This window comes from Triturus cristatus, chromosome 9, assembly GCF_964204655.1.
Source record: "Triturus cristatus chromosome 9, aTriCri1.1, whole genome shotgun sequence".
Classification (NCBI taxonomy): Eukaryota; Metazoa; Chordata; class Amphibia; order Caudata; family Salamandridae; genus Triturus; species Triturus cristatus.
Window position 1 is genome coordinate 375578326 of NC_140592.1, and position 18945 is coordinate 375597270.

An 18945-nucleotide genomic window follows, 5' to 3' on the forward strand; every position below is an offset into this window, starting at 1 on the left:
GCACGGGTCCCTTCCCTACAAGCAGAAATGCCCCATTTCCATCAGAAGCCCCTAGAAACACCAAGAATCACAGAAATGCCTTGAATCCCAGTGAGACTAAGTTTAATGGCCTGTAAATCTTCATTAAGCCAAAGAATATTGAGGATTCAATCCAGAAAGATACACACGGGGAAGCCATTCACCCTCATGTTCTTTCTCTTTGCTGTGACTTAAGGTCACTAGCTTTCTCTGCTCCATATTGGACCACTTTGCCAGAACTATGCCCTGACCCTTATACCTCCCAGCAGCATCTTGTAGAATATTGTGTCCCCGTCTAGCACCACGTATAACAAAAAATCTAAAACCTCCTTTCTTAAGTATTTGCTATTGTCATGAGAAGACAATCCTGCGTAGTGGAATTCTGCTGCCTTTACATTTTTCTACAAAACTCTTCTATGAATTCTAGATTACAACAAAGGCAAATATACTGCTTTCAAATCGCTGAATCTCTATTGCATCACTGTATCTCTGCGTTGTTGTCTTGACTACAGACATATCGTACTTACCCTTCTTACGTAGCCTCTTAAAGAGTGTATATTTTGTTCTCAATACTGTGAGTAGTACCTAGCAGTTTCTTTAGAAATTATAGAATTGAACTTTCTCATTTTGGAGTTCGGCTCCGATGCCCTCAAGAAACCCTTGAGCGCTTCTGATATTGCCTTGAGGTCAGAGTCCTTACGTGGAGGAAACCACCTTTGGTTCTTGTCAATCACGGTTTGTTTTCTCCCAGTGACATGATGAGGTGCTGCTATTGGTGAATGCTCTGCTATCAGCACTTCTCGTACGTAGCTTTTATTTGGTGGTGGGTAGAAAAGTCGGTTCTCTGGCAGCTACAGCTCCTTCCCCTTGGCTGCACCTCTCTCATCCTCTTGGAATAACACTGCTTCAGAGTGCACCTCACCGCTGCCAGGTCCTCCATGGTGGCTTTTGAGTGCCCCTTCTGCACTCTGTTAAGAGCTCCAATATAGGTGAATTTGCAAGCCAAAGGCCTAGTGCCACCGTCTGTATGTAAGCCTGCTATTCGGTCTGCCACGGTGGTACACTCTGGAACAAACATCTACCAGAAGAAGTTCAGGACAAGATTCCCACCACCAACAGGGCTCACTTAACATTATCTGTCAATTTTGAGTCCTGTCTCATGCTGCAGAATGAGGGCTCAACGGTGGAGCTGGACCAGAGATCCCAAAGAAAGTGACCATCTTGGAGCTCTGCATGTTCTGAACTCTCCCGCTTCCTTTTAATTAATTCTTCAAACCCTAGCATACTTGAGTAACGGGTGTCCAATCCTGCACTAAGCCACTGGAGGGAGGACTGTCTTGCAGCCAGTCCATACATCCGATTCCTGCACGGGGCTAACCTAATCTGTGCACTGCCTTTGGTTGCGCACAATGAGGACTGCATGCATAGGGTGGCCTTTCACCAGGCCCTGCCCCATGTCTAACCTGGTTAGCCATCCCCGGGTTGTCCACAGGGATCTAATCCTAACCTACCGTGGATGGCCAAGACTGTTGCGCACAGCCTTTGGCACTGCATAGAGCGAGTTCGACCCTGTGCCTACCCCAATTGGGCGGCAACCATCCTCCCAACCCACTTTACAACAGAGTATTGTCCCTGTAGGTTTTGTGGTTTTTAGTTTTTGCCTCCATGAACCCTAAATTTGAGTTTGCATACCCCTATAAGACATAGGAAACCCAACAAGGGTTCACAGGCCCTACAGTATTCATGGACCCTGCTTACAGGTGTGGCATCCTGAGTGAGGGGCCAAGTTTGAGGGGTCCCTCTTTGGGTCTATGGACCCATGAGCTAGGTCATCAGTGAACCCTAAGCTGTAATGTGGGACGTAGGACCCAGCCTAAGGGTCCACAAATCCAGCAGTTAAATTTACTTTTAAAAAAAATTAACAAATGGGGATCCTTTGGGTCCTCATCCCATTGGCATGACTCAGAGTATACTCACCCTGCCCATTTAGTTGTCCTTTCAGTTGTTTTTATAGGACCTAGACACTGAGCCCTCTGTCCTGTAAAGCCACCCGCAACACAAATCTTGCTGTCGCAGCCAGCCAAGTAAAGCCTTTAGGTCTGTGGGCTAGACTTTGGATCCGTGCAACTGAAATGAACAATGGGATAAAAGTTCCATCATCAAATTAGATTCCCTTATTTTTTTTAAAACAAATTTGGTCCACAGACAGTTCTCTAACCCAGGTCCGAGGACCATCCATGAACTAACGGTTCAGATATCTCCATAATTTAACTCTGTGAAGCCCACTCCACACATTTTTCTCATGCTACTGAACAAAATTGTCTGAACCAAGCACAGTCACTCCTCAGTGTAAAGTTTTATAGTTTCCTCCCCAGTTTGGTTTAATTCCATTCAGCATTTTTTCTGTAGCGGGGAGAAAAGATGCAATGGTAGTTAAAATGGGAAATGCTCTACTTATTCCATCCATTTGTTACCCCACCCGCCCCACACACTTATCTGCAGAAAACACAAAATGCCAAGAGTAAGGCAGGCCCTTTGTCAGGCCATACACCCAATCACTGAGATTGATTAACCTGTACAGCAGCAGCCAACCACCACTGCACACTGCCGTCAGATCTGCGCAGTAGGCGTTGACCACAGGGCCTGGCCTTCGGACTGGTCCTGTGGCTAACCCCCACGCGGTGCATAGCCTTTGGCAGCCAACCCATTGCAGGTGACCTTGCACTGCCCTATGAAAAGATCTGTTATTGAGTTTTGTGGGTGATTCACAGAAGAAACGTTAAGCTTTTGTTTGACTTTTTTGCTTTTTAAGTCTGGCATTAGCCAAGACCTTTTGATTTTACTAAAGTATGTATAGCATACTTACATATAGGGCTTTCAGACACCTCTCTTCATCCACTCGTCTGTTGTTGTGTCATTCACGTTTTGTTGTCGCCCACTACAGATGATAGAATTGGGCAATGGGTCAGCCTACGTAAGCCAATGGTTAACTTTCCTTCAAATGACTGCATTTTGCTCTTTCACAAGAAGCACATTCAGGCACTAGCTAGTTCCTTTCAGTGCCAGTGTTTTTTATTTACTTTATAATTACTTTAGTGTTGCCTTTATGTTTGAGCCTGATGTGATAGCAGGGTGCTTCCCATATGAACACAGGGAACAGTCCATCTTTATCAAATCCCATCTCCTCCCACTGTTGTTATAAATTCCTTTCAAAGTATTTTGCTTTTCTGACTGCTGCTATTTCATAGCTTACCAGAGTATGTCCATTTGAAACGGTTCTGTATTAAATTATCCTGTTTTTACATTTTTCTCTCTCCTTCCTCCCTTTCTTCTCTCCAATTTCTTTCCTTCTTTCTTGCTTTCTTCCTTCCCTCTTCCTCCTTTTTCATTCCTCCTTTCTTTTCCTATTTCTTACTTGCTTTCATTTCCTTTCTTTCTTTTTTTCCTCTTTCTTTCTAGAGGCTTGCAGCAGTGCCAGACGGATTGACTTTTTATAGTCTGTGTTAGCCAAGAACTTTTGATTTTACTAAAATATTCATACTATGTATGGTATGTGTGTGTTTTTTAGACCGAAATTACGTTTTCCCCGTAGCAAATGATTTGTTTTTTAAACTGCTAAGAGCCCGGCATATTCCCAAACAGGAAAGTTTTGCAAAAATCACGACAAAACAAAAATTGCCAAAAGGCTGGCAGCCAAGGCCAGACCTGTTGGCTTCGCCACTGCTTGTTTTAGTTTTTTTGTGTTATAAATGAACTACAGTGGAACTTAAATTGCAAATAGCCACTTAATAAGGGAACCACATTTTGTTTCTTTATTAATGCCTTTACTTGCTATTATCCCCTGTCTTTTCGTTCTCAATACTGTGAGTCTACCAAGTTTAATGTTGCACAGATTACATTTTACCATCTGGACATTCAATTGCTTTCTCTCCGGAGTCACGGGTGAAAAAATAAAACAAATTATGGAGTCTTTAAAGGGTGTTCTCAGTCTTTCCTAAGCAGAAGTCTCCCTCCTCTTGTTGACAAGCAGATGTTGGCCTTGGCAACCTTCTCAGCTGAGTCAGTCTGAAGTGTAAAATAGTAACAAGCATTGGAAATGCAATAGGTCTCGCATTTGCTTAAGTTAGAGCTACTGGCGTTGTAAATGGCTTGTAAATTACCATGTTTTTTATCCATGTGTTACGGAGTGTATGTGGTGTGTATCCCAAATCACATCTCACTTGAGGGAAACTCCCATGACCGCCACATTTATCAGCTCCTAGAATGCTTTGCAGACCTTCATTCTCCTGCTGTTACAGGACCTTAGACGGCAAGGAACACAAGACAGGCCATTGCCTTCTCAATCAGTTCTTCAATTCTAGTAAGTAGCCGTTGCTAGCTACCCAAGAAGATGTACCTTCTTCTGCTCTATGTCTCATTCCCACTTGCTGTTATTTGCCCTAAACCTTTCTTGCAGAGCATCTTTTGAATGTTACAAAAGCGCACTCTGTGGGAATAAAAAGCTACTGTGGGAAACATAGCAACATAACAGCAGGAGGAGGTTTATACAGTCCTGCTTAATGTTTTCTACCTTTTGAAGCTGTAACAGTGACACGGATGACAGAATGTATTACAGTGCAAAACAGACCTCCCTCTATTCGTATTAGGTTTACCATAACCATAATAATTTTTTGACACAAGGGCCAGTGGGTCAGGGTATCCCTATCCTGCCCTTTATACCTTAAATATTTTTAGGCCATAGAGACAGGCTCCCAGAACCTTGTAATGGTGGCAGCAACATTTCTGTTTGTGTTGCGGCTAGCCAATCAAAGTGTGCGTTTTCACGGGAGCAGAACTCCTGCGAGAGCAGGCAAGCCGATGGGGGGAAAAAAAAAACTCTCAACCAACAGAATCCCTATATATATTTTTTTATTTTGATCAAGAGTTCTGTGAGAGTCCCGCAAGCCCAACATTCTAGAAATCTATAAATGTTGATCCTTAATTTCTCAAAAACTATTGTATGGATTTACACCACATTACACAACGCACACTTTCTGAATAAAGATCTAGCTTTTTGCCACATTTAGTATCATTCTGTTAAGGCATTTTTGTTGTAGCCCTGTTCAAATATGCGTATGGAAATTTTATGGGGAAATTGTGTTTTGGGACCACCTTTTTTCTAGTCCCCGCTTAACGGATCACCCCAAAACGTTTCAGGAAGAAGTTCATTGTGGTGAATAAACTTTTTGGGTAAGTTTCATGAAGATTCGTCAAACTGCATCAAAGTTATTAGCAAAACATCAATTTCCTATGGTAACTATGTCCTTACTATAACTTCACAGTTGCGAATGCCACCCTGTAAGATAGATAGACAGACAGACAGATAGATTAGATAGATAGACTTTTCAGAACAGTGGATGCCGTTTCTATTGCCGTGATACTTTAGCACAGACATCTTCAAACAGTTGGTTGGTGCAGTGGGAAATAGTGGCTTGTGTGTTTACAGAGCGATGAAATCCCAGCCTGTGGCAAAACACACTATGAATATGTAATTATTATTTATATCTATATATTTTAATAATACGTTTTCAGACCATACCGAGAATCATTTTTAAGTGTCCATTAAAAGCTTGCACTCCAGAACTAATCTTATAACACCCGTAAAATTAATCGCAAGAAAAATAATTCTCACAGTGGAGCTCCAAGTGACTCCATCAAACGGCTCCCTCGGTGGAGCGGGAGTGCTTGGATAATAACTTCACGAGTGGCAGGCTCCTTACCTGAATACCGCTGGGGAGCTTGAGGGGACAGACGCCCTCTTCCTTGTGCTGGGGCGGTCGCTGTCTTCTTTCACCGCCGCTGTTGCTGCAGACTTGCCGCCACACGTAGGGAGTACAGGACCACGACTCCCAGGAATCTCTGTGACTCCGCCCCCACCCGGCAGCACTTCCGCGCCCGGAGGCGCTAAATTCAGACGGCTCCCTTGGTGGAACGGGAGTGCTTGGATAATAACTTCACGAGTGGCAGGCTCCTTACCTGAATACCGCTGGGGAGCTTGAGGGGACAGACGCCCTCTTCCTTGTGCTGGGGCGGTCGCTGTCTTCTTTCACCGCCGCTGTTGCTGCAGACTTGCCGCCACACGTAGGGAGTACAGGACCACGACTCCCAGGAATCTCTGTGACTCCGCCCCCATCCGGCAGCACTTCCGCGCCCGGAGGCGCTAAATTCAAACGGCTCCCTCGGTGGAGCGGGAGTCCTTGGATAATAACTTCACGAGTGGCAGGCTCCTTACCTGAATACCGCTGGGGAGCTTGAGGGGACAGACGCCCTCTTCCTTGTGCTGGGGCGGTCGCTGTCTTCTTTCACCGCCGCTGTTGCTGCAGACTTGCCGCCACATGTAGGGAGTACAGGACCACGACTCCCAGGAATCTCTGTGACTCCGCCCCCACCCGGCAGCACTTCCGCGCCCGGAGGCGCTAAATTCAAACGGCTCCCTCGGTGGAACGGGAGTGCTTGGATAATAACTTCACGAGTGGCAGGCTCCTTACCTGAATACCGCTGGGGAGCTTGAGGGGACAGACGCCCTCTTCCTTGTGCTGGGGTGGTCGCTGTCTTCTTTCACCGCCGCTGTTGCTGCAGACTTGCCGCCACACGTAGGGAGTACAGGACCACGACTCCCAGGAATCTCTGTGACTCCGCCCCCATCCGGCAGCACTTCCGCGCCCGGAGGCGCTAAATTCAAACGGCTCCCTCGGTGGAGCGGGAGTCCTTGGATAATAACTTCACGAGTGGCAGGCTCCTTACCTGAATACCGCTGGGGAGCTTGAGGGGACAGACGCCCTCTTCCTTGTGCTGGGGCGGTCGCTGTCTTCTTTCACCGCCGCTGTTGCTGCAGACTTGCCGCCACACGTAGGGAGTACAGGACCACGACTCCCAGGAATCTCTGTGACTCCGCCCCCACCCGGCAGCACTTCCGCGCCCGGAGGCGCTAAATTCAAACGGCTCCCTCGGTGGAGCGGGAGTGCTTGGATAATAACTTCACGAGTGGCAGGCTCCTTACCTGAATACCACTGGGGAGCTTGAGGGGAAAGACGCCCTCTTCCTTGTGCTGGGGCGGTCGCTGTCTTCTTTCACCGCCGCTGTTGCTGCAGACTTGCCGCCACACGTAGGGAGTACAGGACCACGACTCCCAGGAATCTCTGTGACTCCGCCCCCACCCGGCAGCACTTCCGCGCCCGGAGGTGCTAAATTCAAACGGCTCCCTCGGTGGAGCGGGAGTGCTTGGATAATAACTTCACGAGTGGCAGGCTCCTTACCTGAATACCGCTGGGGAGCTTGAGGGGACAGACGCCCTCTTCCTTGTGCTGGGGCGGTCGCTATCTTCTTTCACCGCCGCTGTTGCTGCAGACTTGCCGCCACACGTAGGGAGTACAGGACCACGACTCCCAGGAATCTCTGTGACTCCGCCCCCACCCGGCAGCACTTCCGCGCCCGGAGGCGCTAAATTCAAACGGCTCCCTCCGCGTCGCGGGACGCGCGCGGGCGGCGCCGGGCTAAGCCCGGGCAAAGGGCGGGCCCTCTGTGGCCCTCAGAGGCCTGAGGAGACTGGGCTGGGCCAGAGACGCTGTTTCAGCAGGACCGCGGCATATATAGCACAGGTTGTGGCACACATTAGTAGGACGTCTGGACTCGTCTATAGTTTTAATTGTTTTTCAATACAGAACACCAATAGTAGATGGTGTAATTGCTATTACAATTCAGTAAGCTTTATTGGGGGCTGTGCCTGTTGATAATATGTCGAAACCTAAGCCTCCGTCTGGGCCACGCACCTTGGATAACTATCTGGTCCAGAAGGTCAGTAAGATAAATTCTGACCACGCACCTTGGATAACTATCTGGTCCAGAAGGTCAGTAAGATAAATTCTGAAAGGCGACAGTCATTAGGGAAAAATAGTTCCCCACAACCGGAGAGCCCTTCTAGGGGTTCATCAGTTTTTAGTTTAGAGGATGCGAACAATCATTCCAATATTATAATTTCGGATGTTGTAGAGATGGGACAGTCCGATTCTGAGCAAACCACCACCAATGAGGTAGAAATAGGAGACAATCCTGATATGGTGCTACAATGTTCACCGACCCCCGTAGCTCGGCCAGTTAGAACATGTAGGAAAATTCCTAATGAGAAGGGGGGATTGCGTAGCGTACGGAAACGAGCAGACTCACCCGTTAAAGTACTTGAAACAAATTTAATGGGTAAGTCCAATAAGGTTAGTGTAGACGATGATATAATAACTAACCTAGAGGAGAATATTAACTCAAAGATTAGAGGCATTATAGACCCACTGCTATCAAAAATTGAGGAATTAACACAAGAGGTTGCAAGATTGGGCGGATTGCTTAGCAAGGTCTTGGATAAACCAGGAGGGGTGATCACTGCCACAACCGCCACAATTAGCAATCAATGTAAATGTTATACACAGGGAGACCCTTCTATTAAGGACATAGGCAGTAAAGGAAATGTCAGTGTCGACCCCATAACACCTCAAGGGAGTATTCACTTAGGCAGTCAGGCTACGCCTGTTATAGGAAACACAAATGGATGGGAAGAAACTAACAAAAGGCATGCTGTTAATCTCCCACCTGAGTGTGCTCCATACGTGGTGGTATTAACAAAGGTACCGCCGCTTGATAATAGGGGGCATCAAGAAACACATGATTCGTTAAAAAATAAATGTCTATCATGGCTGAATAGGCAATGTGGTTTCCCATTGAATTTCTCTGATAATGTTTTGACTACCAGGAGAGTCAAATGGATAGGGAGTTCTAGGAAAAGCTCAAAGGGGGACTGCGTAATTGTAAATTTTAAACATCCGCAACATGTTACTACAGTCCTCCTAAGAGCTGCATCTCTCCCAATCTCCGATGGTAATGTAAGTGCCCGGGCGCTAGGTTACTTTTATAATCATCTTAATGCCAACCTACGGGATAGTATTAGAACTATTACTTACCCGCCCACCTTTAGATCTTGTTTTGATATTCCCACACAAAATAGATTCCATGCACTTAGCTCCCTGGACTCTAATGATTGACGTATACAAAAGACGGAGATATGTCTGGCAAGGGAGGAGGGACCCGATGGGGACGATCATGTGGATGACCGTGCTCCTGAAATAATACTTAGGGTCTCAGGATATACGCCTAATCAGATTGAGGCAGAGAATAATCAAGAGGGTTTTGTGAATTCATGCAATTTGGGCCAAACAAGTGGGGTTGTCAATGCTGATGGAAATGTTCAAGGTTCCGCCAATGGGTCTACTACCAGAATAGGTATATGTTCCAGACTGGTATGCTGGAACGTAGCCGGTCTGAAATCCAAGGGCAGAGATCCTGGTTGGGAAACTTTTATTAATAGGTATGATATTTTATGTTTCAAAGAAACCTGGTGCAAAAGTGATGTTGACTATGAAGGATTCGTTTCATATAATTTACCAGCATGTGGAGAGGGTCCGGGAAGAGCTAAGGGGGGTTTACTCACCCTTGTTTCGGTCCACCGTCAAATATTGGTGATAAAATATGTACCGGTGGGTGATCTTGTCCAGATGCTCTGGATTCGTGAAGGCAAAAGCCGTAATATCCTTCTGATCAATTATTACAACAATATTTTTGATAGCACTAGGAGTAGAATAATAACTGATATGGCTAAGGCTATTGACACCCTGAGCTTGGATTCCAATGTTGTATTTGATATTATTTGGTGTGGGGATTTTAATACTTCATTATGGGAATTATTACCGACAAAGGCATGTGGGGTTACTAATAACGCCGGTTGGGAGGTTCCACACTTTGGTCATGATATGTATGGAGAAACTGTGAATACATTAATGGGGTGCCTTGACTTGGAAATTTTGGATTGTTGTAGGGACAGAAATGGTCTACCTGTCCCCACATTCAAGAACTGGCGCTCTAACTCTGTAATTGACCACGTGTTGGTATCTTCTAGTATTGTCGATTGTTTTGCCCCACTGGAAATTGAAATAATGGTCACAAGTGACCACAACTGTATTATTGTGACCATGACTTTGTGGGAGGAGAATGTTAGAGAAGTGGGGACTACAGTCGGAAACATAGAAGCCCACCGGGCTAATGGGATAAGACTTAGGTGGATAGGGGCAAAAGCATCTGAATTGACAACATCCATTATAAAGATGAATTTAGCAGATATTGTTTTTATTTTAGAAAATAGATTGGATCATGAGCAGGTCTTATCTAGTTTTATAGGGATCAACACTGCCATTAACATGGAGTTTACAGGTGGTAATAGGGGGTGTTCAAAACCTGGACCTGTTTGGTTTGACCAGACCTGTTCTGCTGCCTTGACTAACCTTAAGCAGGCCCTAGCAACAAAGCCTAGGGATAAAACGTCAGTAATAATATTAAGGTTAGAGTATAAAAATGCCATTAAAACTAGGAAGATAGTTCTTCAACAACAAGCCTGGGATTCTCTCAACCAAGCGGCAGAACTTTCTAATGGTATGTTATTTTGGGCAACAGTCAACTCCCCATTCCTTAAGGAGACAAATACACCTGAGTTAACAGCAAATGTCTCCAGTGAAGGATGGATTACTCATTTTTCAACCATCTTTGATTCAGGTAAAAAAAACTAATGCCGGCCCATATAGTTGGCCTATATTACCACTCGAAATCTCTGAGGAAGAAGTTGAAAGGGGGATTAGGGCAAGCAAGGGAGGAAAGGCCCAAGGCCCGGATGGGGTCCCAAGTGATGTGTACAAGGAAGCACCGGAAGTATGGGGCCCCTTGTTGACTGTTGTTTTCAATGCCGCGGTTTGTATAGAACCACCTCCGACTTGGGAGGAGTCTATTATCATACCAATATATAAAAAAGGATCCAGGTCTGATGCAAAAAATTACCGACCTGTCTCATTACTGGATTCTTCCGTAAAAGTCATGAGCAGGATTATGCTGGTAAGATTGGAAGAATGGGCAGAGCAGGATGGTATTTTGGCAGATAGCCAATATGGTTTTAGGAAAGGCAGGGGTACGCTCGATCAATGCATTAATTTAGAATTATTGATCGGGAAGTATAGTGATGCAAAACCTGGCCTTATATATTTGTGCTTCGCTGATTTAAGCAGTGCTTTCGACATGGTTGACCACTCAATCTTGTGGTCAACCTTGTTCAAACTGGGTGCGCCAGAGGGCATAATTTATTTTCTTGCCAGGATGTATGAGAGATTAAAAACATGTGTACGTTTTGGTAGGAGGGGAGAATGTACCCCATACTTTAGCGTTAAACGAGGCATAAGGCAGGGTTGTGTTTTAGCTCCTCTTTTATTTATTTTATTTATTAATGGAATTGATGCTATTTTAAAGGAAGTTAATGCAGATGCTCCCATGATCAATGGTGTATCAATGCCGGTGTTACTATACGCCGATGATGCTGTGTTGTTGTCCAGAACTCCGGTAGGGTTGCAACGATTGATGGATAGTTTTGCTTCCTTTATTGACAACAAAAAATTAGTTATTAACAAAAGCAAAACGTACACCATGATCTGTGGTCCAAAGAAAATAAAACAGACAACGAAAGGGTTTTTTATTGACAACGCAAAAGTACAGCAAGTGGACAATTTTTGTTATTTAGGTATAACTTTTTCTAGTGACAAAAAGTGGACCCACGAATTTAATAACATACGCAATAAAATGGCTAGAAACGCCCACGGAATTTTAAGATTTGCTGAGAAAATTGGGGACCGTAGGACCAAGGACATGATAAAAATTTATCAGGCAAGATGCGTAACAATTGCACTGTATGGGGCAGGAATCTGGGGTTATTGCTGCGCACATAATTTGCAGCTGGAAGAGAACTCCTTCCTTAAAAAACTTTTATGTTTACCCATATCGGCCTCTAACGCTCTGAGCCATCAGGAACTATCTGTGAACTATCTACTTGACCTTTTGTCACTTAGACCTTTGATGATTTGGCGGTCTATTTGGCTGAATGAGGAGAAGTCCTTTACTAGGTCTATTATCCAGGACTGTTTGCGATTAGACAAAGTTATAGCAATACCCTGGATTAAATATATTATTGTGTGTTTCTCAGATATTTTTAACCTAAATATTGTAACTGATCCGAATGCTGTTTTATTGATCCCCAAAGTAGAGTTAAAAAGGGTCTTTCTAGCTCATGCTGAGAGGAAGAGAACTGTTATTGCTGGTACTCTGTCCACTGTTATGTTTTATAACAGATATTTATCTATGGATGGATTCCCTGTCTACCTAACCCTTGTCACTAGACCGACGCATACATTTGTGCTAACTAGACTCAGATTTGGAATAGTGCATCATCTGGTGGCCCATCCGATAATGAAAAAATATCCATCAGGGCCTTGTAGATGCGACGGGATTTCCAAGCAGAGCACAATGCACTTTTTACTATTTTGTAAGCTGTACTCTAATTTTCGTATTGTCTTGCTTAAACCCATGTTTGTGAAATATGGAACACGTACGGTGGAGCACGCAATGAAATTGATTTTTAATTTACAATCTGCGGATGTATGTTTTTATACCGCCACTTTTTTAAACAAATGCATCAATTCCAGGAAAAACATGTGTTTTTAGCTGTACAAATGTCATTTTATTTGTATAAACAAGATCATTGTTTTAAACAATTATAGTGTTTTAAATGTATTATCATGTCTGCCATAAGTTGTTCGTATTTTGTATATTTTGATTCTATGATTGTGTATGCTTTCATGGTCATTAATTTGTACCGAATAAAGCTGAATTGAATTGAATTGACTCCATCAGTGAAAGCCTATACTAGTTCCAAAGCAGCCTTTAAGTTCAGTGCTTAACCAATTGTACAGGGTCAAGAAGTATGAGGTGAAAACCATGGCCACTGGACTTATGAGAACCAAATCATGTGTCAGGGGTGGCAAGAAAAGGCAAATTATGAGGCATAATGCGCCACATTTTGTGATAGCAGTGCTTCATTATACTGTAATTTTTACATTTGTTAACACTTTCTGGGCATAGGTTTCACCCCATTAGTACCAATTTGACACATAAATATAGCAAGATGTAACAGAAATGTGACCAGTCAATGTTAGAGAAGGGACTTTTACTGTGCGGCAACATGTGTTGCTGTGTTTTAGGAACCTTTGATCAGTTTGAGCTTGCTAATAACTAGAGATTATGCAACAGATGATGGATTATGTGGCAAAAAGGGCTAATCCATAATTATGCACAAAACACTGAGGCCAAAAAAACCGTCTAATTCCAGTGGCCCTAACTAAACCCAATTATGGCAGTTTTACTATTCTTCCTTGTCTGAATTAGGGGCCAGTGCACACTTGTTGGGCTAGTATTGTTGTGTGCCTCGGAGCAATGCCCTGTGTGAGGTGAAAATTAAAACAAAGGGGACACCTTCGTTTTGGCACCAGAAAAGAGGCAGCGAGGAAGATGGAGTAAGATGGGAGCTCATGTTCTTGACAAAGGACAGAGGAAACAGCCCACTTCACAAGGCAGTAACTATCATTAGAGAAGCAGGGGCACTGTGGTCCAGCGAAGTGAGGTACCTATTGGATCACAATTATTAGTGTCTTTCTCTAAAAAAAGATAACAGGGGTTCATTTTCATTGGTAGCATTAGGACAGCGGGCATCTTTGCTGCAAAAGGGGGGGGGCAACATGTGGGGCTTACTCTTTTTTTTTTCTTTTTTATTATTTTAGGGGGAGGAGATGTGCCCTAACACCGAGAGCTGCTGACATTGGACCTGAGGAACCGGGTTCAAGCCCTGGTGTCAGCTCAGCATTCTGTGGTTCTGGGCAAATCTCTTAATTTCCCTGTGCCTAAAACAATGAATCTGACCTTTTGTAATGTGATTGGTGCTTTTGTAAAATGTTCCAATGCTGTGGCCAAGTCTGCACTATATAAACCTCCAACATAAAAAGGGACAAAGAGGCTGTTTCAAGCTTGAAGTGATATCAGACATGGTGGGGAAGGGTTGAAAGAGGCAGAGGAGTTAGACTGCTACTCAATGGCCACAGCTTTCATCAGAGTAGTAGGCGCAACCGGCGCCTAGGGTGTGTCGGTGTTTGCCCTGCATGACATTTCTGCAAATCAATTTGTTCTACTACAAGTCTCAAATTTATTGTGGATTATGAGCTACCGAAAAGTATCCATGAAATGATATCAAATTTTGCTCCTGCACTCAGCCCTATCCCTCCCGCTCCCCTAATCCTTATCAATATGTTTTGGAACCTCTCCATCCCCTCCAATTCGAAGCACTTTGCTTTGGAGAGCTCAGAGCAAAAATGTTTGAAGACCTCTGCTTTAGCATATGTCCCAATTCAGGGAAATAAGACCATACTTTTTTTTGCATTCACTGTATGAAGTATTGGGGCATTTCCTTAACAGCAATTTTTTTTCTGTCACCGAAATAGATAAAAATCAAAATTATGATTCATATGCATCCACTTCATAGAAATCCCCAGCAATGTGGAAGGCTTTCAATAATATGTCACTGCAGTAACGGTTTTTATCGTCCATTTTAAGTAGAGTTTAGGGATCCTTACCAAATTACATTGATTTCTGATACTATATGTTCAGCTGAGAAGGAGGTTGCAAGACCAAACACTTACAAGGGCTTACAACCTGCCCATTACTTATTATTGGCTTATTTTATTGTCACCCTAATTTACAATCTTTCTATTCAAAGCGTCCTTGTTTCAGCCTATTCCTCTTGTGGTTGTCTCTACCATGGAGCATAGATACTTGACTATCTCTTTGACAAACTGGCTTCTATGCTCTCAATGCTCGCTTTTAAGGAACTACTTTTTCTTTTTTGTTTAAGCACTTCTCAAGACTGCATGTGTTTTCTAGCTGTCTCCCTCGTCTGATTTTCTCCCCACCTTCCACGTAGCTTTCTCTCACCCATGTGCTTATCTCCACCCATCCGCACTCATGTTTCTCACTCTTGCCTGTGTGCTTCTCCCTTATACTCCATGTTGTATTATTTTGCCTGTGTGTTTCTCACTTTGCCTCACTGATCTCTCACTCATGTTGCTTCTACACCCACCAGCTTCCACAACCCACTCCCGCAACCTGCTAATCATTTTAATTTTGGAACACTCTTTCACATTAGGTTTTAAATAAGCGCTTTTGTGTTTTTTTTTACCTATTCATCTTGGTAAGAGTAAGAGGGTGGAGCGGTCTGAGGCCTTTACAAGCCATCCCTTACAAACACCACTTCCTTCTTAGGCCGCTGCAGCAAACATCATGTGCTTACTTTGCGGATTATAGCTCCTTCCTTCAGTGGGCACTTTCAGAGTTGATTTGCACCATTCTGGATTTAAGGCACTGTCGGCACTAGTGGGGCAGGACCTGCAGCATGTGCTCCCCTTCTTTAACGCAGGGCACTATACAGTGGAGGTGTATGCAGGCCACCTAAATCGCACAAAGCCCAAGGATGGGGTACGAAGAGGGGTAACAGATCATTATTTTTCCTTTCCCTAGACACGATTAACAGCTAGTAGAGCTCTCTCCGTCTCGTAAATAAGGCATTTTAAATGCAGGTTTTGAAAGGAGTGTTAATGTTAGCCCATTAGCAAGTGATGCTGGCATTTGCATCTGAAAGGCATCTCTGCTCTCAGCTTCTGACTGTCCAGGCCATGCTATGCAAGTGCATTCAAAATACCCTTTATTTTTAGGTCTCGTGACGTAAGCAGCGCATGCGCTGCTCATCCTACGAGGGCTTCTTGGAATCGATAGCCATGTCCCAGCTCCGCCCATGTTTTGCATTGGTGTGCGTTGTTTTGCATCACCAATTATGCAAAAACCGGGTGTTATGATTGTCCAGGAGGGTTTTTAGTCCCTCCTGGTTACCACCCTGTCTCCTTTGGTCCCCGCCCACCAGGATTGCATCTTTTACTAGGGGCGGGACACAGTGGCTCCTAAATAGCCGTTATGCACTTTTTTTATTATCACTCTGCTTTGCCAAAGGCAGCCGCATGTTTATTTTTGCATTATAATTGCATTGCGCTTTAACATAAAGTGAAAGCGCGATGCAATTATAAACAAGCGGCTGCCTTTGCCAAAGCTGGGAGCTTGTTAATGTGAGTGAAGCAGATCAGGATCTCACTAAATTACTCAGACGATTAAGGAAATGGGACAAGATGCAGGGGGAATTTAGAGAGGAGAGTGAGTGTACTGTCAAGCCCGATTGATTTGAAGTTGAATTTACAAAGCTTTGATTGCCATTGACGAGGCGTCGAAGCGCTTCACGTCAAGAGAGTATGTTTGGTTTAGGCTGGCTTCATTTCTCGTTAAAGTGCCACACAGCTGCACAGGAGGCGACGCTGCTGAAAGAAATGACAGTAGTTTGAGGTCTGTTACTTAACAAGAGTAGCGATGGGCGAACAGCCTCTGCGGCTCCTTGACAACAGAAGAGCAAGGGGGGTGATGTGGTCCCCGTTTTGTACGCGTTTGAAAACGTTCAGAGCAGCACCGTGCAAGCCAGCGACTTTCTGATAAACACCTACAGCTGGACCCAAAACAAAGGCCTAACAGCTAGACGTCAATGTTGGTAAATACGTGTGTGTATTGAAAGGGCTGTTAGCATCAGTGTTTGCTGTTGACCCAAGCAGAGTTCCAAGCTGTTCACCACTTTTCAGTGTTCGACAAGTTAATTCGGCTTCTTTTCATGGGTGAGCTTATAACTACCCTTGTCAAGAGTAGCCTGCAGAAAAGACATAATATTGAATAAAAATGCATCATCACAATGCGTTTTTTGCGCACATATGTATAGCGACATGTTCAATGTGTGTCCAGTGGCCAGTTAGCTCAGTTGGTTACAGCGTGGTGCTAATAATGCCAAGGTAGGGTGACCAGACGTCCCGGTTTTCCCCGGACGGTCCCCGTTTTTGGAGAAGTGTCCCGACACTTCTCTCAAAGTGAGTCAAATGTCCCCGTTTTAGAACAGTGTCCGGGTTAAACACAGAAATCTCCCTTTTTTTACTGTTCCGGTTGCGCGCATGCTCTGTTTTCACTGCGTGTGACTTCACTGTGGTGCAACTAGAGCCAAATTTCGGGGGGGGGGGCTGAATCTTCAAACAGTAGGCAGAGTGGCGCTGATTTCGGGGGTGGGGGGCTGAATCTAGGCAGAGTGGAGCTGCAGGGACTCTTAGAAGGGGTGAAACAACAGCGAGGCCTCATTAACATGCAAATGGTCTTTTTAAAGACCTGTGAAGTGCTCTGGCACGGCTTTGTGTCTGCCCGGGAAGCGGTCTTACCCCAGGCTGCCACACACAACGGGAGGGGGGGGGGGCTGAAGCCCTTTGAGTTCAATGGGTGTTGCGCGCCTGGTGAGCGCTGTAGCAGGAAGGGAAATCCTTTGAAGAGAGACATTTTCTCTCGGGATTTCCCTTCTCTTTGTTCACGCAGCGCAACCTACGTCATCATGACGTGGCAGCCATCGGTCATTGCCTCCATCAGTCTGGCCTGACACCTTATCAAGAGAACACCTTCAGCCCTGCAGTGATCTTTGTTGCTCAAAAAGTTTGGTGCATGCCCGCCATGTTTCTGATGACCGCGCTCCAAACATATTTGTTTATTCGAAACAAACTTCTAAAGTGGAAGATTATTCTAAACAATACAAAAATGCCCCCACACCTTGAGTGTTTTATATCTTGGTGTTGGGTATGATTATTTGGTTTTCTGTTTGTGACCACCAGATTCTATTGGGCAGTGATGGACGGAAAGAAGGGCACATAATATTGTTCACTCGAAATAATTGAGACCGTCTGATGCCTTTACTCTAACTGCCCATACTCTTCTGGGCGGTCGAAGTGAAATTTCCGTGAGCAGAGCCTAAAGGGGCAATGCCGTTGGAGCGCAGGCAGCCTGCCCTAATCAAAATAGAGTGGGCAAGCAGAGGGTTTTGCAGACAAGGTAGTCAGTCAAGTTTCTGATGAAGTACCCTAACCGCAGGACTCTGAATTAGGCTCCTCATGATCTTCCAAGATGTATAATTGCAAGTCTGATGACAATCTCTGTCATTATGTAGCCCACATGAGGTATGACAAAAACTAATATGAATCTTGAAACAATTTAAATTCAACAAAGAATTGTTTTGAAATAATATTGAACTCTGCTAAAGTTTCTAAAATAGACTCGTAAAGAGAATTCCTCTTGCTAAAGGTGTAAAGCTCACCTAGATAATCTTTTCCACATCATTTTTGAATGTCAAGTGTCTGATGTACCTTAAAAATTGTCTCTTCACCATCTCTTAACCTAAAGAATCCTTGCAACTTTTCATACACATGTGCTTTATTATTACAGTTTAATATTATTCATTCTACCATTTTAGACGTCTGAAACTGTTTTATTAGTGTAAAGTATTATTTGTCAATTAGAGTTTATAAGTCATTAAAGGCAATATATCCCCTCTCACACACTTATTGCATGCCTCATATTTACGTAATGGTGTTGGACAAGAGTTAGGCTGGTGCCAGAGGGACGACTGGCCAGGGGTGCATTGCTCTTCGGTTAGACTGTCTCTAGACAAGTATTACTGCTGTAGAACTTTACATGTTTATTGTGGACCCGAAAACATCCTGCACGCACCTTTGAGAAAGTGATCGTAATAAAGTCTGACTAGCTCTGCTAGAGGAGACCTGGGTGAAAGATATATTGTAATACAGGGTGGTCACCAACTATAGCAAATGTTGAGGCAAAGTCTGTTTCAATGGAATTAATGGTTACTGCCGGTAAAAGACCTCTGATTTGTCGTCTGTAATGCTTCATCTCGGTCATATGGAGGGAGCGGTCCTTGTAGTCCCTTTTCTATGTCTATGACAGCTGTCAAACAGTCCTACTTTTATGTCGATGGTTACTGCAAACCTTGGTCCTACTTCTATGTCTATGACCTGT

At 44.4% G+C, this 18945-nt stretch overlaps 1 protein-coding gene across 4 annotated transcripts in view; it reads right to left on the reverse strand.

Annotated features, from left to right (window-relative positions):
- The window catches only part of LOC146797981 (synaptosomal-associated protein 25-like), a 396023-nt gene that overhangs the window by 277010 nt on the left and 100068 nt on the right, over positions 1-18945 (reverse strand). Inside the window, exon 2 of one of the 4 annotated variants that reach the window (XM_085625209.1) lies at positions 2885-2956. The exons of the other annotated variants lie outside the window; for them this stretch is intronic. The gene's annotated coding sequence lies outside the window, so the exon portion shown is untranslated. The remainder of the gene's footprint in view (positions 1-2884; positions 2957-18945) is intronic. 4 annotated transcript variants of the gene reach the window in all.